The sequence below is a fragment of the Schistocerca gregaria genome, unplaced genomic scaffold (assembly GCF_023897955.1).
Source record: "Schistocerca gregaria isolate iqSchGreg1 unplaced genomic scaffold, iqSchGreg1.2 ptg000174l, whole genome shotgun sequence".
Lineage (NCBI taxonomy): Eukaryota > Metazoa > Arthropoda > Insecta > Orthoptera > Acrididae > Schistocerca > Schistocerca gregaria.
Window position 1 is genome coordinate 5,092,617 of NW_026061726.1, and position 24,358 is coordinate 5,116,974.

The window sequence follows — 24,358 nt, forward strand, 5'->3', positions numbered from 1 at the left end:
GGCATTCTGTAATCTGTGGACTATCAGAGTGTTGATGAAACACAGAAATTGCATCGGGATTGAATACAACAGTCACCATCGGCACTTTCCTCCATGGGAGTAATGTCTCAAACAGTTTACGCTTTGATCGTTTCCTGGAAGATCAGTAGTAGTTTCCGATGCCCATCTGGAGGCATTCTGTAATCTGTGGACTATCAGAGTGTTGATGAAACACAGAAGTTTCATCGGGATTCAATACAACAGTCACCATGCGCACATCCCTCCATGGGAGTAATGCCTCAAACAGTCTACAGTTTGATCGTTTCCTGGAACGCCAGTAGTAGTTTCTGAGGCTCATCTGGAGGCATTCTGTAATCTGTGTACTATCAGAGTGTTGATGAAACACAGAAATTGCATCGTAATTGAATACAACAGTCACATTGCGCACTTTCCTCCATGGGAGTAATGTCTCAAACAGTCTACGCTTTGATCGTTTCCTGGAAGACCAGTAGTAGTTTCCGATGCACATCTGGAGGCATTCTGTAATCTGTGGACTATCAGAGTGTTGATGAAACACAGAAATTGCATCGGGATTGAATACAACAGTCACCATGCGCACTTACCTCCAAGGGAGTAATGTCTCAAACAGTTTAATCTTTGATCGTTTCCTGGAAGACCAGTAGTAGTTTCCGATGCACATCTGGAGGCATTCTGTAATCTGTGGACTATCAGAGTGTTGATGAAACACTGAAATTGCACCGGGATTGAATACAACAGTCACCATGTGCACTTACCTCCATGGGAGTAATGTCTCAAACAGTCTACGCTTTGATCGTTTCCTGGAAGACCAGTAGTAGTTTCCGATGCACATCTGGAGGCACTCTGTAATCTGCGGACTAACAGAGTGTTGATGAAACACTGTAATTGTATCGGGATTGAATACAACAGTCACCATGCACACTTTCCTCCATGGGAGTAATGTCTCAAACAGTCTACGATTTGATCGTTCCCTGGAAGACCAGTAGTACTTTCCGATGCACATCTGGAGGCATTCTGTAATCTATGGACTATCAGAGTGTTGATGAAACCAAAATTGCATCGGGATTGAATACAACAGTCACCATGCGCACTCTCCTCCATGGGAGTAATGTCTCAAACAGTCTACGCTTTGATCGTTCCCAGGAAAACCAGCAGTAGTTTCCGATGCACATCTGGGGGGCAATCTGTAATCTGTGGACTATCTGAGTGTTGATAAAACACAGAAATTGCATCGAGATTGAATACAACATTCACCATGCGCACTTTCCTCCATGGAAGTAATATCTCAAACAGTCTAAGCTTTGATCGTTCCCTGGAAGACCAGTAGTAGTTTCCGATGCACATCTGGAGGCATTCTAAAATCCTTGGACCTTCAAAGTGTTGATGAAACACATAAGTTGCCTCGGGATTGAATACATCAGTCACCATGCGCACATTCCTCCATGGGAGTAATGTCTCAAACAGTCTACGATTTGATCGTTACCTGGAAGACCAGTAGTAGTGTCCGATGAAAATCTGGAGGCATTCTGTAATCTGTGGACTATCAGAGTGTTGATGCAACACAGAAATTGCATCGGGATTGAATACAACAGTCACCATCGGCACCTTCCTCCATGGGAGTAATGTCTGAAACAGTCTACGCTTTGATCGTTTCCTGGAAGACCAGTAGTAGTTTCCGATGCACATCTGGAGGCATTCTGTAATCTGTGGACAATCAGAGTGTTGATGAAACACAGAAATTGCAACGGGATTGAATACAACAGTCACCATCGGCACCTTCCTCCATGGGAGTAATGTCTGAAACAGTCTACGCTTTGATCGTTTCCTGGAAGACCAGTAGTAGTTTCCGTTGCACATCTGGAGGCATTCTGTAATCTGTGGACTATCAGAGTGTTGATGAAACACTGTAATTGCATCGGGATTGAATACAACAGTCACCATGCGCACTTTCCGCCATGTGAGTAATGTCTCAAACAGTCTACGATTTGATCGTTCCCTACTAGACCAGTAGTAGTTTCCGATGCACATCTGGAGGCATTCTGTAATCTGTGGACTATCAGAGTGTTGATGCAACACAGAAATTGCATCGGGATTGAATACAACAGTCACCTTGCGCACTTTCCTCCATGGGAGGAACGTCTCAAACAGTCTACGCTTTGATCGTTTCCTGGAAGACCAGTAGTAGATTCCGATGCACATCTGGAGGCATTCTGTAGTCTGTGGACTATCAGAGTGTTGATGATACACAGATATTGCATCGGGATTGAATACTACAGTCACCATTCGCACTTACCTCCATGGGAGTAATGTCTCAAACAGTTTAATTTTTGATCGTTCCCTGGAAGACCAGTAGTAGTTTCCGATGCACATCTGGAGGCATTCTGTAATCTGTGTACTATCAGAGTGTTGATGAAACACAGAAATTGCATCGGGATTGAATACAACAGTCACCATGCGCCCTTACCTCCATGGGAGTAATGTCTCAAACAGTCTACGCTTTGATCGTTTCCTATAAGACCAGTAGTAGTTTCGGATGCACATCTGGAGGCATTCTGTAATCTGTGGACTATCAGAGTGTTGATGAAACACAGAAATTGCATCGGGATTGAATACAACAGTCACCATCGGCACCTTCCTCCATGGGAGTAATGTCTCAAACAGTCTACGCTTTGATCGTTCCCTGCAAGACCAGTAGTAGTTTCCGATGCACATCTGGAGGCATTCTGTAATCCTTGGACCTTCAAAGTGTTGATGAAACACAGAAATTGCATCGGGATTGAATACAACAGTCACCACGCGCACTTTCCTCCATGGAAGTAATGTCACAAACAGTCTACGCTTTGATCGTTTCCTGGAAGACCAGTAGTAGTTTCCGATGCACATCTGTAGGCATTCTGTAATCTGTGGACTATCAGAGTGTTGATGAAACAGTGATATTGCATCGGGATTGAATACAACAGTAACCATGCGCACTTACCTCCATGGGAGTAATGTCTGAAACAGTTTACTCTTTGATCGTTCCCAGGAACACCAGTAGTAGTTTCTGATGCACATCTGGAGACATTCTGTAATCTGTGGACTATCAGAGTGTTGATGAAACAAAGAAATTTCATCGGGATTTAATACAACAGTCACCATGCGCACTTACCTCCATGGGAGTAATGTCTCAAACAGTCTATGCTTTGATCGTTTCCTGGAAGACCAGTAGTAGTTTCCGATGCACATCTGGAGGCATTCTGTAATCTGTGGACTATCAGAGTGTTGATGAAACACAGAAATTGCATCGGGATTGAATGCAACAGTCACCATCGGCACCTTCCTCCATGGGAGTAATGTCTCAAACAGTCTACGCTTTGATCGTTCCCTGCAACACCAGTAGTAGTTTCCGATGCACATCTGGAGGCATTCTGTAATCCTTGGTCCTTCAAAGTGTTGATGAAACACAGAAATTGCATCGGGATTGAATACAACAGTCACCACGAGCACTTTCCTCCATGGAAGTAATGTCACAAACAGTCTACGCTTTGATCGTTCCCTGGAAGACCAGTAGTAGTTTCCGATGCACATCTGTAGGCATTCTGTAATCTGTGGACTATCAGAGTGTTGATGAAACAGTGATATTGCAACGGGATTGAATACAACAGTCACCATGCGCACTTACCTCCATGGGAGTAATGTCTGAAACAGTTTACTCTTTGATCGTTCCCAGGAAGACCAGTAGTAGTTTCTGATGCACATCTGGAGACATTCTGTAATCTGTGGACTATCAGAGTGTTGATGAAACACAGAAATTGCATCGGGATTGAATACAACAGTCACCTTGTGCACTTTCCTCCATGAGAGGAACGTCTCAAACAGTCTACGCTTTGATCGTTTCCTGGAAGACAAGTAGTAGTTTCCGATGCACATCTGGAGGCATTCTGTAGTCTGTGGACTATCAGAGTGTTGATGAAACACAGATATTGCATCGGGATTGAATACAACAGTCACCATGCGCACTTACCTCCATGGGAGTAATGTCTCAAACAGTTTAATCTTTGATCGTTCCCTGGAAGACCAGTAGTAGTTTCCGATGCACATCTGGAGGCATTCTGTAATCTGTGGACTATCAGAGTGTTGATGAAACACAGAAATTGCATCGGGATTGAATACAACAGTCACCATGCGCACTTACCTCCATGGGAGTAATGTCTCAAACAGTCTACGCTTTGATCGTTTCCTATAAGACCAGTAGTAGTTTCCGATGCACATCTGGAGGCATTCTGTAATCTGTGGACTATCAGAGTGTTGATGAAACACAGAAATTGCATCGGGATTGAATACAACAGTCACCATCGGCACCTACCTCCATGGGAGTAATGTCTCAAACAGTCTACGCTTTGATCGTTCCCTGGAAGACCAGTAGTAGTTCCGATGCACATCTGGATGTATTCTGTAATCTGTGAACTATGTGAGTGTTGATGAAACACAGAAATTGCATCGGGATTGAATACAAAAGTCACCATGCGCACTTACCTCCATGGGAGTAATGTCTCAAACAGTCTACGCTTTGATCGTTTCCTGGAAGACCAGTAGTAGTTTCCGATGCACATCTGGAGGCATTCTGTAATCTGTGGACTATCAGAGTGTTGATGAAACAAAAATTGCATCGGGATTGAATACAACAGTCACCATGCATACTTTCCTCCATGGGAGTAATGTCTCAAACAGTCTACGCTTTGATCGTTCCCTGGAAGACCAGTAGTAGTTTCCGATGCACATCTGAAGGCATTCTGTAATCTGTGGACTATCACAGTGTTGATGAAACACAGAAATTGCATCTGGATTGAATACAACAGTCACCAGGCGCTATTTCCTCCATGGGAGTAATGTCTCAAACGCCTACGATTTGTTCGTTCCCTGGAAGAACAGTAGTAGTTTCCGATGCACATCTGGAGGCATTCTGTAATCTGTGGACTATCAGAGTGTTGATGAAACACAGAAATTGCATCGGGATTGAATACAACAGTCACCATCGGCACCTTCCTCCATGGGAGTAATGTCTCAAACAGTGTACGCTTTGATCGTTTCCTGGAAGACCAGTAGTAGTTTCCGATGCACATCTGGAGGCACTCGGTAATCTGCGGACTATCAGAGTGTTGATGAACACTGTAATTGCATCGGGATTGAATACACTAGTCACCATGCACACTTTCCTCCATGGGAGTAATGTCTCAAACAGTCTACAATTTGATCGTTCCCTGGAAGACCAGTAGTAGTTTCCGATGCACATCTGGAGGCATTCTGTAATCTGTGGACTATCAGAGTGTTGATGAAACACAGTAATTGCATCGGGATTGAATACAACAGTCACCATGCGCATCATTCTCCACGGGAGTAATGTCTCAAACAGTCTACACTTTTATCGTTTTAAGGAAGAAGAGTAGTAGTTTCCGACGCACATCTGGAGCCGTTCTGTAATCTGTGGACTATCTGAGTGTTGATGAAACACAGTAATTGCATCGGGATTGAATACAACAGTCACCTTGCGCACTTTCCTCCATGGGAGGAACGTCTCAAACAGTCTACGCTTTGATCGTTTCCTGGAAGACCAGTAGTAGATTCCGATGCACATCTGGAGGCATTCTGTAGTCTGTGGACTATCAGAGTGTTGATGATACACAGATATTGCATCGGGATTGAATACAACAGTCACCATTCGCACTTACCTCCATGGGAGTAATGTCTCAAACAGTTTAATTTTTGATCGTTCCCTGGAAGACCAGTAGTAGTTTCCGATGCACATCTGGAGGCATTCTGTAATCTGTGGACTATCAGAGTGTTGATGAAACACAGAAATTGCATCGGGATTGAATACAACAGTCACCATGCGCACTTACCTCCATGGGAGTAATGTCTCAAACAGTCTACGCTTTGATCGTTTCCTATAAGACCAGTAGTAGTTTCCGATGCACATCTGGAGGCATTCTGTAATCTGTGGACTATCAGAGTGTTGATGAAACACAGAAATTGCATCGGGATTGAATACAACAGTCACCATCGGCACCTTCCTACAGGGGAGTAATGTCTCAAACAGTCTACGCTTTGATCGTTCCCTGCAAGACCAGTAGTAGTTTCCGATGCACATCTGGAGGCATTCTGTAATCCTTGGACCTTCAAAGTGTTGATGAAACACAGAAATTGCATCGGGATTGAATACAACAGTCACCACGCGCACTTTCCTCCATGGAAGTAATGTCACAAACAGTCTACGCTTTGATCGTTTCCTGGAAGACCAGTAGTAGTTTCCGATGCACATCTGTAGGCATTCTGTAATCTGTGGACTATCAGAGTGTTGATGAAACAGTGATATTGCATCGGGATTGAATACAACAGTAACCATGCGCACTTACCTCCATGGGAGTAATGTCTGAAACAGTTTACTCTTTGATCGTTCCCAGGAACACCAGTAGTAGTTTCTGATGCACATCTGGAGACATTCTGTAATCTGTGGACTATCAGAGTGTTGATGAAACAAAGAAATTTCATCGGGATTTAATACAACAGTCACCATGCGCACTTACCTCCATGGGAGTAATGTCTCAAACAGTCTTAGCTTTGATCGTTTCCTGGAAGACCAGTAGTAGTTTCCGATGCACATCTGGAGGCATTCTGTAATCTGTGGACTATCAGAGTGTTGATGAAACACAGAAATTGCATCGGGATTGAATGCAACAGTCACCATCGGCACCTTCCTCCATGGGAGTAATGTCTCAAACAGTCTACGCTTTGATCGTTCCCTGCAACACCAGTAGTAGTTTCCGATGCACATCTGGAGGCATTCTGTAATCCTTGGTCCTTCAAAGTGTTGATGAAACACAGAAATTGCATCGGGATTGAATACAACAGTCACCACGAGCACTTTCCTCCATGGAAGTAATGTCACAAACAGTCTACGCTTTGATCGTTCCCTGGAAGACCAGTAGTAGTTTCCGATGCACATCTGTAGGCATTCTGTAATCTGTGGACTATCAGAGTGTTGATGAAACAGTGATATTGCAACGGGATTGAATACAACAGTCACCATGCGCACTTACCTCCATGGGAGTAATGTCTGAAACAGTTTACTCTTTGATCGTTCCCAGGAAGACCAGTAGTAGTTTCTGATGCACATCTGGAGACATTCTGTAATCTGTGGACTATCAGAGTGTTGATGAAACACAGAAATTGCATCGGGATTGAATACAACAGTCACCATGCGCACTTACCTCCATGGGAGTAATGTCTCAAACAGTTTAATCTTTGATCGTTCCCTGGAAGACCAGTAGTAGTTTCCGATGCACATCTGGAGGCATTCTGTAATCTGTGGACTATCAGAGTGTTGATGAAACACAGAAATTGCATCGGGATTGAATACAACAGTCACCATGCGCACTTACCTCCATGGGAGTAATGTCTCAAACAGTCTACGCTTTGATCGTTTCCTATAAGACCAGTAGTAGTTTCCGATGCACATCTGGAGGCATTCTGTAATCTGTGGACTATCAGAGTGTTGATGAAACACAGAAATTGCATCGGGATTGAATAGAACAGTCACCATCGGCACCTACCTCCATGGGAGTAATGTCTCAAACAGTCTACGCTTTGATCGTTCCCTGGAAGACCAGTAGTAGTTCCGATGCACATCTGGATGTATTCTGTAATCTGTGGACTATGTGAGTGTTGATGAAACACAGAAATTGCATCGGGATTGAATACAAAAGTCACCATGCGCACTTACCTCCATGGGAGTAATGTCTCAAACAGTCTACGCTTTGATCGTTTCCTGGAAGACCAGTAGTAGTTTCCGATGCACATCTGGAGTCATTCTGTAATCTGTGGACTATCAGAGTGTTGATGAAACAAAAATTGCATCGGGATTGAATACAACAGTCACCATGCATACTTTCCTCCATGGGAGTAATGTCTCAAACAGTCTACGCTTTGATCGTTCCCTGGAAGACCAGTAGTAGTTTCCGATGCACATCTGAAGGCATTCTGTAATCTGTGGACTATCACAGTGTTGATGAAACACAGAAATTGCATCTGGATTGAATACAACAGTCACCAGGCGCTATTTCCTCCATGGGAGTAATGTCTCAAACGCCTACGATTTGTTCGTTCCCTGGAAGAACAGTAGTAGTTTCCGATGCACATCTGGAGGCATTCTGTAATCTGTGGACTATCAGAGTGTTGATGAAACACAGAAATTGCATCGGGATTGAATACAACAGTCACCATCGGCACCTTCCTCCATGGGAGTAATGTCTCAAACAGTGTACACTTTGATCGTTTCCTGGAAGACCAGTAGTAGTTTCCGATGCACATCTGGAGAAACTCGGTAATCTGCGGACTATCAGAGTGTTGATGAACACTGTAATTGCATCGGGATTGAATACAGCAGTCACCATGCACACTTTCCTCCATGGGAGTAATGTCTCAAACAGTCTACGATTTGATCGTTCCCTGGAAGACCAGTAGTAGTTTCCGATGCACATCTGGAGGCATTCTGTAATCTGTGGACTATCAGAGTGTTGATGAAACACAGTAATTGCATCGGGATTGAATACAACAGTCACCATGCGCATCATTCTCCACGGGAGTAATGTCTCAAACAGTCTACACTTTTATCGTTTTAAGGAAGAAGAGTAGTAGTTTCCGACGCACATCTGGAGCCGTTCTGTAATCTGTGGACTATCTGAGTGTTGATGAAACACAGTAATTGCATCGGGATTGAATACAACAGTCACCTTGCGCACTTTCCTCCATGGGAGTAATGTCTCAAACAGCCTACGCTTTGATCGTTTCCTGGAAGACCAGTAGTTTTTTCCGATGCACACCTGGAGGCATTCTGTAATCTGTGGAGTATCAGAGTGTTGATGAAACACTGAAATTGCACCGGGATTGAATACAACAGTCACCATGTGCACTTACCTCCATGGGAGTAATGTCTCAAACAGTCTACTCTTTGATCGTTTCCTATAAGACCAGTAGTAGTTTCCGATGCACATCTGGAGGCACTCTGTAATCTGCGGACTATCAGAGTGTTGATGAAACACTGTAATTGCATCGGGATTGAATACAGCAGTCACCATGCACACTTTCCTCCATGGGAGTAATGTCTCAGACAGTCTACGCTTTGATCGTACCCTGGAAGACCAGTAGTAGTTTTCGATGCACATCTGGAGGCATTCTGTAATCTGTGGACTATCAGAGTGTTAATGAAACCAAAATTGCATCGGGATTGAATACAACGGTCACCATGCGCACTCTCCTCCATGGGAGTAATGTCTCAAACAGTCTACGCTTTGATCGTTCCCTGCAACACCAGTAGTAGTTTCCGATGCACATCTGGAGGCATTCTGTAATCCTTGGTCCTTCAAAGTGTTGATGAAACACAGAAATTGCATCGGGATTGAATATAACAGTCACCACGAGCACTTTCCTCCATGGAAGTAATGTCACAAACAGTCTACGCTTTGATCGTTCCCTGGAAGACCAGTAGTAGTTTCTGATGCACATCTGGAGACATTCTGTAATCTGTGGACTATCAGAGTGTTGATGAAACACAGAAATTGCATCGGGATTGAATACAACAGTCACCTTGTGCACTTTCCTCCATGAGAGGAACGTCTCAAACAGTCTACGCTTTGATCGTTTCCTGGAAGACCAGTAGTAGTTTCCGATGCACATCTGGAGGCATTCTGTAGTCTGTGGACTATCAGAGTGTTGATGAAACACAGAAATTGCATCGGGATTGAATACAACAGTCACCTTGTGCACTTTCCTCCATGAGAGGAACGTCTCAAACAGTCTACGCTTTGATCGTTTCCTGGAAGACCAGTAGTAGTTTCCGATGCACATCTGGAGGCATTCTGTAGTCTGTGGACTATCAGAGTGTTGATGAAACACAGATATTGCATCGGGATTGAATACAACAGTCACCATGCGCACTTACCTCCATGGGAGTAATGTCTCAAACAGTTTAATCTTTGATCGTTCCCTGGAAGACCAGTAGTAGTTTCCGATGCACATCTGGAGGCATTCTGTAATCTGTGGACTATCAGAGTGTTGATGAAACACAGAAATAGCATCGGGATTGAATACAACAGTCACCATGCGCACTTACCTCCATGGGAGTAATGTCTCAAACAGTCTACGCTTTGATCGTTCCCTGGAAGACCAGTAGTAGTTTCCGATGCACATTTGAAGGCATTCTGTAATCTGTGGACTATCACAGTGTTGATGAAACACAGAAATTGCATCTGGATTGAATACAACAGTCACCAGGCGCTATTTCCTCCATGGGAGTAATGTCTCAAACAGCCTACGATTTGTTCGTTCCCTGGAAGAACAGTAGTAGTTTCCGATGCACATCTGGAGGCATTCTGTAATCTGTGGACTATCAGAGTGTTGATGAAACACAGAAATTGCATCGGGATTGTATACAACAGTCACCATCGGAATCTTCCTCCATGGGAGTATTGTCTCAAACAGTGTACGCTTTGATCGTTTCCTGGAAGACCAGTAGTAGTTTCCGATGCACTTCTGGAGGCATTCTGTAATCTGTGGACTATCAGAGTGTTGATGAAACAAAAATTGCATCGGGATTGAATACAACAGTCACCATGCATACTTTCTTCCATGGGAGTAATGTCTCAAACAGTCTACGCTTTGATCGTTCCCTGGAAGACCAGTAGTAGTTTCCGATGCACATCTGAAGGCATTCTGTAATCTGTGGACTATCACAGTGTTGATGAAACACAGAAATTGCATCTGGATTGAATACAACAGACACCAGGCGCTATTTCCTCCATGGGAGTAATGTCTCAAACGCCTACGATTTGTTCGTTCCCTGGAAGAACAGTAGTAGTTTCCGATGCACATCTGGAGGCATTCTGTAATCTGTGGACTATCAGAGTGTTGATGAAACACAGAAATTGCATCGGGATTGAATACAACAGTCACCATCGGCACCTTCCTCCATGGGAGTAATGTCTCAAACACTGTACGCTTTGATCGTTTCCTGGAAGACCAGTAGTAGTTTCCGATGCACATCTGGAGGCACTCGGTAATCTGCGGACTATCAGAGTGTTGATGAACACTGTAATTGCATCGGGATTGAATACAGCAGTCACCATGCACACTTTCCTCCATGGGAGTAATGTCTCAAACAGTCTACGATTTGATCGTTCCCTGGAATACCAGTAGTAGTTTCCGATGCACATCTGGAGGCATTCTGTAATCTGTGGACTATCAGAGTGTTGATGAAACACAGTAATTGCATCGGGATTGAATACAACAGTCACCATGCGCATCATTCTCCACGGAGTAATGTCTCAAACAGTCTACACTTTTATCGTTTTAAGGAAGAAGAGTAGTAGTTTCCGACGCACATCTGGAGCCGTTCTGTAAACTGTGGACTATCTGAGTGTTGATGAAACACAGTAATTGCATCGGGATTGAATGCAACAGTCACCTTGCGCACTTTCCTCCATGGGAGTAATGTCTCAAACAGCCTACGCTTTGATCGTTTCCTGGAAGACCAGTAGTTTTTTCCGATGCACACCTGGAGGCATTCTGTAACCTGTGGAGTATCAGAGTGTTGATGAAACACTGAAATTGCACCGGGATTGAATACAACAGTCACCATGTGCACTTACCTCCATGGGAGTAATGTCTCAAACAGTCTACTCTTTGATCGTTTCCTGGAAGACCAGTAGTAGTTTCCGATGCACATCTGGAGGCACTCTGTAATCTGCGGACTATCAGAGTGTTGATGAAACACTGTAATTGCATCGGGATTGAATACAGCAGTCACCATGCACACTTTCCTCCATGGGAGTAATGTCTCAGACAGGCTACGCTTTGATCGTTCCCTGGAAGACCAGTAGTAGTTTCCGATGCACATCTGGAGGCATTCTGTAATCTGTGGACTATCAGAGTGTTAATGAAACCAAAATTGCATCGGGATTGAATACAACGGTCACCATGCGCACTCTCCTCCATGGGAGTAATGTCTCAAACAGTCTACGCTTTGATCGTTCCCAGGAAAACCAGTAGTAGTTTCCGATGCACATCTGGTGCATTCTGTAATCTGTGGACTATCACAGTGTTGATGAAACACAGAAATTGCATCGGGATTGAATACAACAGTCACCAGGCGCTATTTCCTTAATGGGAGTAATGTCTCAAACAGCCTACGATTTTATCGTTCCCTGGAAGAACAGTAGTAGTTTCCGATGCACATCTGGTGCATTCTGTAATCTGTGGACTATCACAGTGTTGATGAAACACAGAAATTGCATCGGGATTGAATACAACAGTCACCAGGCTCTATTTCCTCCATGGGAGTAATGTCTCAAACAGCCTACGATTTGATCGTTCCCTGGAAGAACAGTAGTAGTTTCCTGATGCACATCTGGAGGCATTTTGTAATCTATGGACTATCAGAGTGTTGATGAAACACAGAAATTGCATCGGGATTGAATACAACAGTCACCATCGGCAACTTCCTCCATGGGAGTAATGTCTCAAACAGTGTACGCTTTGATCGTTCCCTGGAAGACCAGTAGTAGTTTCCGATGCACATCTAGAGGCATTCTGTAATCTGTGGACTATCAGAGTGTTGATGAAACAGATAAATTGCATCGAGATTGAATACAACAGTCACCATGTGCACTTGCCTCCATAGGAGTAGTGTCTCAAACAGTCTACGCTTTTATCGTTTTAAGGAAGAAGAGTAGTAGTTTCCGACGCACATCTGGAACCGTTCAGTAATCTGTGGACTATCTGAGTGTTGGTGAAACACAGAAATTGCATCGGGATTGAATACAACAGTCACCTTGCGCCCTTTCCTCCATGGAAGTAATGTCTCAAACAGTCTACGCTTTGATCGTTCCCTGGAAGACCAGTAGTAGTTTCCGATGCACATCTGGAGGCATTCTGTAATCTGTGGACTATCAGAGTGTTGATGAAACAAAAATTGCATCGGGATTGAATACAACAGTCACCATGCATACTTTCCTCCATGGGAGTAATGTCTCAAACAGTCTACGCTTTGATCGTTCCCTGGAAGACCAGTAGTAGTTTCCGATGCACATTTGAAGGCATTCTGTAATCTGTGGACTATCACAGTGTTGATGAAACACAGAAATTGCATCTGGATTGAATACAACAGTCACCAGGCGCTATTTCCTCCATGGGAGTAATGTCTCAAACAGCCTACGATTTGTTCGTTCCCTGGAAGAACAGTAGTAGTTTCCGATGCACATCTGGAGGCATTCTGTAATCTGTGGACTATCAGAGTGTTGATGAAACACAGAAATTGCATCGGGATTGTATACAACAGTCACCATCGGAATCTTCCTCCATGGGAGTAATGTCTCAAACAGTGTACGCTTTGATCGTTTCCTGGAAGACCAGTAGTAGTTTCCGATGCACTTCTGGAGGCATTCTGTAATCTGTGGACTATCAGAGTGTTGATGAAACACAGTAATTGCATCGGGATTGAATACAACAGTCCCCATGCGCACTTACCTCCATGGGAGTACCATCTGAAACAGTTTACTCTTTGATCGTTCCCTGGAAGACCAGTAGTGGTTTCCGATGCACATCTGGAGGCATTCTGTAATTCTTGGACCTTCAAAGTGTTGATGAAACACAGAATTTGCCTCGGGATTGAATACAACAGTCACCATGCACACTTTCCTCCATGGGAGAAATGTATCAATCATTCTACGATCTGATCGTTCCCTGGAAGACCAGTAACAGTTTCCGATCCACATCTGGAGGCATTCTGTAATCTGTGGACTATCAGAGTGTTGATGAAACACAGTAATTGCATCGGGATTGAATACAACAGTCACCATGTGCACTTACCTCCATGGGAGTAATGTCTCAAACAGTCTACGCTTTGATCGTTTCCTGGAAGACCAGTAGTAGTTTCCGATGCACATCTGGAGGCACTTGGTAATCTGCGGACTATCAGAGTGTTGATAAACACTGTAATTGCATCGGCATTGAATACAGCAGTCACCATGCACACTTTCCTCCATGGGAGTAATGTCTCAAACAGTCTACGATTTGATCGTTCCCTGGAAGACCAGTAGTAGTTTCCGATGCACATCTGGAGGCATTCTGTAATCTGTGGACTATCAGAGTGTTGATGAAACACAGTAATTGCATCGGGATTGAATACAACAGTCACCATGCGCATCATTCTCCACGGGAGTAATGTCTCAAACAGTCTACTCTTTTATCGTTTTAAGGAAGAAGAGTAGTAGTTTCCGACGCACATCTGGAGCCGTTCTGTAATCTGTGGACTATCTGAGTGTTGATGAAACACAGTAATTGCATCGGGATTGAATACAACAGTCACCTTGCGCACTTTCCTCCATGGGAGTAAAGTCTCAAACAGCCTACGCCTTGATCGTTTCCTGGAAGACCAGTAGCTTTTTCCGATGCACACCTGGAGGCATTCTGTAATCTGTGAACTATCAGAGTGTTGATGAAACACTGAAATTGCACCGGGATTGAATACAACAGTCACCATGTGCACTTACCTCCATGGGAGTAATGTCTCAAACAGTCTACGCTTTGATCGTTTCCTGGAAGACCAGTAGTAGTTTCCGATGCACATCTGGAGGCACTCTGTAATCTGCGGACTATCAGAATGTTGATGAAACACTGTAATTGCATCGGGATTGAATACAGCAGTCACCATGCACACTTTCCTCCATGGGAGTAATGTCTCAGACAGTCTACGCTTTGATTGCTCCCTGGAAGACCAGTAGTAGTTTTCGATGCACATCTGGAGGCATTCTGTAATCTGTGGACTATCAGAGTGTTAATGAAACCAAAATTGCATCGGGATTGAATACAACAGTCACCATGCGCACTCTCCCCCATGGGAGTAATGTCTCAAACAGTCTACGCTTTGATCGTTCCCAGGAAAACCAGTAGTAGCTTCCGATGCACATCTGGGGGCATTCTGTAATCTTTGGACTATCACAGTGTTGATGAAACACAGAAATTGCATCGGGATTGAATACTACAGTCACCAGGCGCTATTTCCTCCATGGGAGTAACGTCTCAAACAGCCTACGATTTGATCGTTCCCTGGAAGAACAGTAGTAGTTTCCGATGCACATCTGGAGGCATTCTGTAATCTGTGGACTATCAGAGTGTTGATGAAACACAGAAATTGCATCGGGATTGTATACAACAGTCACCATCGGCACCTTCCTCAATGGGAGTAATGTCTCAAACAGTGTACGCTTTGATCGTTTCCTGGAAGACCAGTAGTAGTTTCCGATGCACATCTGAAGGCATTCTGTAATCTGTGGACTATCACAGTGTTGATGAAACACAGAAATTGCATCGGGATTGAATACAACAGTCACCATGCGCACTACCTCCATTGGAGTAATGTCTCAAACAGTTTAATCTTTGATCGTTCCCTGGAAGACCAGTAGTAGTTTCCGATGCACATCTGGAGGCATTCTGCAATCTGTGGACTATCAGAGTGTTGATGAAACACAGAAATTGCATCAGGATTGAATACAACAGTCACCATGCGCACTTACCTCCATGGGAGTAATGTCTCAAACAGTCTAAGCTTTGATCGTTTCCTGCAACACCAGTAGTAGTTTCCGATGCACAACTGGAGGCATTCTGATATCTGTGGACTATCAGAGTGTTGATGAAACCAAAATTGCATCGGATTGAATACAACAGTCACCATGCGCACATTCCTCCACGTGAGTAATGTCTCAAACAGTCTACGCTTTGATCGTTCCAAGGAAGACCAGTAGTAGTTTCCGACGCACATCTGGAGCCGTTCTGTACTCTGTGGACTATCAGAGTGTTGATGAAACACAGAAATTGCTTCGGGATTGGATACAACACTCAACATGCGCACTTTTTCCCATGGGAGTAGTGTCTCAAACAGTTTACGCTTTGATCGTTCCCTCGAAGACCAGTAGTAGTTTCCGATGCACATCTTTAGGCATTCTGTAATCTGTGGACTATCAGAGTGTTAATGAAACACAGAAATTGCATCGGGATTGAATACAACAGTCACCATCGGCACCTTCCTCCATGGGAGTAATGTCTCAAACACTGTACGCTTTGATCGTTTCCTGGAAGACCAGTAGTAGTTTCCGATGCACATCTGGAGGCACTCGGTAATCTGCGGACTATCAGAGTGTTGATGAACACTGTAATTGCATCGGGATTGAATACAGCAGTCACCATGCACACTTTCCTCCATGGGAGTAATGTCTCAAACAGTCTACGATTTGATCGTTCCCTGGAATACCAGTAGTAGTTTCCGATGCACATCTGGAGGCATTCTGTAATCTGTGGACTATCAGAGTGTTGATGAAACACAGTAATTGCATCGGGATTGAATACAACAGTCACCATGCGCATCATTCTCCACGGAGTAATGTCTCAAACAGTCTACACTTTTATCGTTTTAAGGAAGAAGAGTAGTAGTTTCCGACGCACATCTGGAGCCGTTCTGTAAACTGTGGACTATCTGAGTGTTGATGAAACACAGTAATTGCATCGGGATTGAATGCAACAGTCACCTTGCGCACTTTCCTCCATGGGAGTAATGTCTCAAACAGCCTACGCTTTGATCGTTTCCTGGAAGACCAGTAGTTTTTTCCGATGCACACCTGGAGGCATTCTGTAACCTGTGGAGTATCAGAGTGTTGATGAAACACTGAAATTGCACCGGGATTGAATACAACAGTCACCATGTGCACTTACCTCCATGGGAGTAATGTCTCAAACAGTCTACTCTTTGATCGTTTCCTGGAAGACCAGTAGTAGTTTCCGATGCACATCTGGAGGCACTCTGTAATCTGCGGACTATCAGAGTGTTGATGAAACACTGTAATTGCATCGGGATTGAATACAGCAGTCACCATGCACACTTTCCTCCATGGGAGTAATGTCTCAGACAGGCTACGCTTTGATCGTTCCCTGGAAGACCAGTAGTAGTTTCCGATGCACATCTGGAGGCATTCTGTAATCTGTGGACTATCAGAGTGTTAATGAAACCAAAATTGCATCGGGATTGAATACAACGGTCACCATGCGCACTCTCCTCCATGGGAGTAATGTCTCAAACAGTCTACGCTTTGATCGTTCCCAGGAAAACCAGTAGTAGTTTCCGATGCACATCTGGTGCATTCTGTAATCTGTGGACTATCACAGTGTTGATGAAACACAGAAATTGCATCGGGATTGAATACAACAGTCACCAGGCGCTATTTCCTTAATGGGAGTAATGTCTCAAACAGCCTACGATTTTATCGTTCCCTGGAAGAACAGTAGTAGTTTCCGATGCACATCTGGTGCATTCTGTAATCTGTGGACTATCACAGTGTTGATGAAACACAGAAATTGCATCGGGATTGAATACAACAGTCACCAGGCTCTATTTCCTCCATGGGAGTAATGTCTCAAACAGCCTACGATTTGATCGTTCCCTGGAAGAACAGTAGTAGTTTCCTGATGCACATCTGGAGGCATTTTGTAATCTATGGACTATCAGAGTGTTGATGAAACACAGAAATTGCATCGGGATTGAATACAACAGTCACCATCGGCAACTTCCTCCATGGGAGTAATGTCTCAAACAGTGTACGCTTTGATCGTTCCCTGGAAGACCAGTAGTAGTTTCCGATGCACATCTAGAGGCATTCTGTAATCTGTGGACTATCAGAGTGTTGATGAAACAGATAAATTGCATCGAGATTGAATACAACAGTCACCATGTGCACTTGCCTCCATAGGAGTAGTGTCTCAAACAGTCTACGCTTTTATCGTTTTAAGGAAGAAGAGTAGTAGTTTCCGACGCACATCTGGAACCGTTCAGTAATCTGTGGACTATCTGAGTGTTGGTGAAACACAGAAATTGCATCGGGATTGAATACAACAGTCACCTTGCGCCCTTTCCTCCATGGAAGTAATGTCTCAAACAGTCTACGCTTTGATCGTTCCCTGGAAGACCAGTAGTAGTTTCCGATGCACATCTGGAGGCATTCTGTAATCTGTGGACTATCAGAGTGTTGATGAAACAAAAATTGCATCGGGATTGAATACAACAGTCACCATGCATACTTTCCTCCATGGGAGTAATGTCTCAAACAGTCTACGCTTTGATCGTTCCCTGGAAGACCAGTAGTAGTTTCCGATGCACATTTGAAGGCATTCTGTAATCTGTGGACTATCACAGTGTTGATGAAACACAGAAATTGCATCTGGATTGAATACAACAGTCACCAGGCGCTATTTCCTCCATGGGAGTAATGTCTCAAACAGCCTACGATTTGTTCGTTCCCTGGAAGAACAGTAGTAGTTTCCGATGCACATCTGGAGGCATTCTGTAATCTGTGGACTATCAGAGTGTTGATGAAACACAGAAATTGCATCGGGATTGTATACAACAGTCACCATCGGAATCTTCCTCCATGGGAGTAATGTCTCAAACAGTGTACGCTTTGATCGTTTCCTGGAAGACCAGTAGTAGTTTCCGATGCACTTCTGGAGGCATTCTGTAATCTGTGGACTATCAGAGTGTTGATGAAACACAGTAATTGCATCGGGATTGAATACAACAGTCCCCATGCGCACTTACCTCCATGGGAGTACCATCTGAAACAGTTTACTCTTTGATCGTTCCCTGGAAGACCAGTAGTGGTTTCCGATGCACATCTGGAGGCATTCTGTAATTCTTGGACCTTCAAAGTGTTGATGAAACACAGAATTTGCCTCGGGATTGAATACAACAGTCACCATGCACACTTTCCTCCATGGGAGAAATGTATCAATCATTCTACGATCTGATCGTTCCCTGGAAGACCAGTAACAGTTTCCGATCCACATCTGGAGGCATTCTGTAATCTGTGGACTATCAGAGTGTTGATGAAACACAGTAATTGCATCGGGATTGAATACAACAGTCACCATGTGCACTTACCTCCATGGGAGTAATGTCTCAAACAGTCTACGCTTTGATCGTTTCCTGGAAGACCAGTAGTAGTTTCCGATGCACATCTGGAGGCACTTGGTAATCTGCGGACTATCAGAGTGTTGATAAACACTGTAATTGCATCGGCATTGAATACAGCAGTCACCATGCACACTTTCCTCCATGGGAGTAATGTCTCAAACAGTCTACGATTTGATCGTTCCCTGGAAGACCAGTAGTAGTTTCCGATGCACATCTGGAGGCATTCTGTAATCTGTGGACTATCAGAGTGTTGATGAAACACAGTAATTGCATCGGGATTGAATACAACAGTCACCATGCGCATCATTCTCCACGGGAGTAATGTCTCAAACAGTCTACTCTTTTATCGTTTTAAGGAAGAAGAGTAGTAGTTTCCGACGCACATCTGGAGCCGTTCTGTAATCTGTGGACTATCTGAGTGTTGATGAAACACAGTAATTGCATCGGGATTGAATACAACAGTCACCTTGCGCACTTTCCTCCATGGGAGTAAAGTCTCAAACAGCCTACGCCTTGATCGTTTCCTGGAAGACCAGTAGCTTTTTCCGATGCACACCTGGAGGCATTCTGTAATCTGTGAACTATCAGAGTGTTGATGAAACACTGAAATTGCACCGGGATTGAATACAACAGTCACCATGTGCACTTACCTCCATGGGAGTAATGTCTCAAACAGTCTACGCTTTGATCGTTTCCTGGAAGACCAGTAGTAGTTTCCGATGCACATCTGGAGGCACTCTGTAATCTGCGGACTATCAGAATGTTGATGAAACACTGTAATTGCATCGGGATTGAATACAGCAGTCACCATGCACACTTTCCTCCATGGGAGTAATGTCTCAGACAGTCTACGCTTTGATTGCTCCCTGGAAGACCAGTAGTAGTTTTCGATGCACATCTGGAGGCATTCTGTAATCTGTGGACTATCAGAGTGTTAATGAAACCAAAATTGCATCGGGATTGAATACAACAGTCACCATGCGCACTCTCCCCCATGGGAGTAATGTCTCAAACAGTCTACGCTTTGATCGTTCCCAGGAAAACCAGTAGTAGCTTCCGATGCACATCTGGGGGCATTCTGTAATCTTTGGACTATCACAGTGTTGATGAAACACAGAAATTGCATCGGGATTGAATACTACAGTCACCAGGCGCTATTTCCTCCATGGGAGTAACGTCTCAAACAGCCTACGATTTGATCGTTCCCTGGAAGAACAGTAGTAGTTTCCGATGCACATCTGGAGGCATTCTGTAATCTGTGGACTATCAGAGTGTTGATGAAACACAGAAATTGCATCGGGATTGTATACAACAGTCACCATCGGCACCTTCCTCAATGGGAGTAATGTCTCAAACAGTGTACGCTTTGATCGTTTCCTGGAAGACCAGTAGTAGTTTCCGATGCACATCTGAAGGCATTCTGTAATCTGTGGACTATCACAGTGTTGATGAAACACAGAAATTGCATCGGGATTGAATACAACAGTCACCATGCGCACTACCTCCATTGGAGTAATGTCTCAAACAGTTTAATCTTTGATCGTTCCCTGGAAGACCAGTAGTAGTTTCCGATGCACATCTGGAGGCATTCTGCAATCTGTGGACTATCAGAGTGTTGATGAAACACAGAAATTGCATCAGGATTGAATACAACAGTCACCATGCGCACTTACCTCCATGGGAGTAATGTCTCAAACAGTCTAAGCTTTGATCGTTTCCTGCAACACCAGTAGTAGTTTCCGATGCACAACTGGAGGCATTCTGATATCTGTGGACTATCAGAGTGTTGATGAAACCAAAATTGCATCGGATTGAATACAACAGTCACCATGCGCACATTCCTCCACGTGAGTAATGTCTCAAACAGTCTACGCTTTGATCGTTCCAAGGAAGACCAGTAGTAGTTTCCGACGCACATCTGGAGCCGTTCTGTACTCTGTGGACTATCAGAGTGTTGATGAAACACAGAAATTGCTTCGGGATTGGATACAACACTCAACATGCGCACTTTTTCCCATGGGAGTAGTGTCTCAAACAGTTTACGCTTTGATCGTTCCCTCGAAGACCAGTAGTAGTTTCCGATGCACATCTTTAGGCATTCTGTAATCTGTGGACTATCAGAGTGTTAATGAAACCAAAATTGCATCGGGATTGAATACAACAGTCACCATGCGCACTCTCCTCCATGGGAGTAATTCTCAAGCAGTCTACGCTTTGATCGTTCCCAGGAAAACCAGTAGTAGTTTCCGATGCACATCTGGGGGCATTCTGTAATCTGTGGACTATCACAGTGTTGATGAAACACAGAAAATGCATCGGGATTGAATACAACAGTCACCATGCGCACTTTCCTCCATGGGAGTAATGTCTCAAACAGTCTACGATTTGATCGTTCCCTGGAAGAACAGTAGTAGTTTCCGATGCACATCTGGAGGCATTCTGTAATCTGTGGACTATCACAGTGATGATGAAACACAGAAATTGCATCGGGCGTGAATACAACAGTCACCTGGCGCACTTACCTCCATGGGAGTAATGTCTCAAACAGTCTACGCTTTGATCGTTCCCTGCAAGACCAGTAGTAGTTTCCGATGCACATCTGGAGGCATTCTGTAATACTTGGACCTTCAAAGTGTTGATGAAACACAGAAATTGCATCGGGATTGAATACAACAGTCACCACGCGCACTTTCCTCCATGGAAGTAATGTCACAAACAGTCTACGCTTTGATCGTTCCCTGGAAGACCAGTAGTAGTTTCCGATGCACATCTAGAGGCATTCTGTAATCTGTGGACTATCAGAGTGTTGATGAAACAGAGAAATTGCATCGGGATTGAATACAACAGTCACCATGTGCACTTACCTCCATGGGAGTAATGTCTCAAACAGTCTACGCTTTTATCGTTTTAAGGAAGAAGAGTAGTAGTTTCCGACGCACATCTGGAGCCGTTCTGTAATCTGTGGACTATCTGAGTGTTGGTGAAACACAGAAATTGCATCGGGATTGAATACAACAGTCACCTTGCGCACTTTCCTCCATGGGAGTAATGTCTCAAACAGTCTACGCTCTGATCGTTTCCTGGAAGACCAGTAGTTATTTCCGATGCACATCTGGAGGCATTCTGTAATCTGTGGACTATCGGAGTGTTGATGAAACACAGAATTTGCATCGGGATTGAATACAACAGTCACCATGTGCACTTACCTCCATGGGAGTAATGTCTCAAACAGTCTACGCTTTGATCTTTTCCTGGAAGACCAGTAGTAGTTTCCGATGCACATCTGGAGACATTCTGTAATCTGTGGACTATCAGAGTGTTGATGAAACACAGTAATTGCATCGGGATTGAATACAACAGTCCCCATGCGCACTTTCTTCCATGGGAGTAATGTCTCAGACAGTCTACACTTTGCCCGTTCCCTGGAAGACCAGTAGTAGTTTCCGATACACATCTGGAGACATTCTGTAATCTGTGGACTATCAGAGTGTTGATGAAACACAGAAATTGCATCGGGATTGAATACAACAGTCACCATGCGCACTTTCCTCCATGGGAGTAATGTCTCAAACAGTCCAACCTTTGATCGTTCCCTGGAAGACCAGTAGTAGTTTCCGATGCACATCTGGAGGCATTCTGTAATCTGTGGACTATCAGAGTGTTGAGGAAACACAGAAATTGCATCGGGATTGAATACAACAGTCACCATGCGCACTTACCTCCATGGGAGTAATGTCTCAGACAGTCTACGCTTTGATCGTTTCCTATAAGACCTGTAGTAGTTTCCGATGGACATCTAGAGGCATTCTGTAATCTGTGGACTATCAGAGTGTTGATGAAACACAGATATTGCATTAGGACTGAATACAACAGTCACCAGGCGCAACTTCCTCAATGGGAGAAATGTCTCAAACAGTCTACGATTTGATCGGTCCCTGGGAGTCCAGTAGTAGTTTCCGATGCACATCTGTACGCAATCTGTAATCCTTGGACCTTCAATGTGTTGATGAAACAAAGAAATTGCATCGGGATTGAATACAACAGTCACCATGCGCACTTACCTCCATGGGAGTAATGTCTCAAACAGTCTACGCTTTGATCGTTCCCTGCAAGACCAGTAGTAGTTTCCGATGCACATCTGGAGGCATTCTGTAATACTTGGACCTTCAAAGTGTTGATGAAACACAGAAATTGCATCGGGATTGAATACAACAGTCACCACGCGCACTTTCCTCCATGGAAGTAATGTCACAAACAGTCTACGCTTTGATCGTTCCCTGGAAGACCAGTAGTAGTTTCCGATGCACATCTGTAGGCATTCTGTAATCTGTGGACTATCAGAGTGTTGATGAAACACTGATATTGCATCGGGATTGAATACAACAGTCACCATGGGCACTTACCTCCATGGGAGTAATGTTTGAAACAGTTTACTCTTTAATCGTTCCCTGGAAGACCAGTAGTAGTTTCTGATGCACATCTGGAGACATTCTGTAATCTGTGGACTATCAGAGTGTTGATGAAACAAAGAAACTGCATCGGGATTGAATACAACAGCCACCATGCGCACTTACCTCCACGGGAGTAATGTCTCAAACAGTCTGCGTTTGATCGTTTCCTGGAAGACCAGTAGTAGTTTCCGATGCACAACTGGAAGCATTCTGTAATCTGTGGACTATCAGAGTGTTGATGAAACCAAAATTGCATCGGATTGAATACAACAGTCATCATGCGCACATTCCTCCACGTGAGTAATGTCTCAAACAGTCTACGCTTTGATCGTTCCAAGGAAGACCAGTGGTAGCTTCCGACGCACATCTGGAGCCGTTCTGTAATCTGTGGACTATCAGAGTGTTGATGAAACACAGAAATTGCTTCGGGATTGGATACAACACTCAACATGCGCACTTTTTCCCATGGGAGTAGTGTCTCAAACAGTTTACGCTTTGATCGTTTCCTCGAAGACCAGTAGTAGTTTCCGATGCACATCTGGAGGCATTCTGTAATCTGTGGTCTATCAGTGTGTTGATGAAACAAAAATTGCATCGGGATTGAATACAACAGTCACCATGCATACTTTCCTCCATGGGAGTAATGTATCAAACAGTCTACGCTTTGATCGTTCCCTGGAATGCCAGTAGTAGTTTCCGATGCACATCTGCACGCAATCTGTATTCCTTGGACCTTCAAAGTGTTGATGAAACACAGTAAATTGCCTCGTGATGAATACAACAGTCACCATGCGCACTTTCCTCCATGGGAGTAATGTCTCAAACAGTCTACGCTTTGATC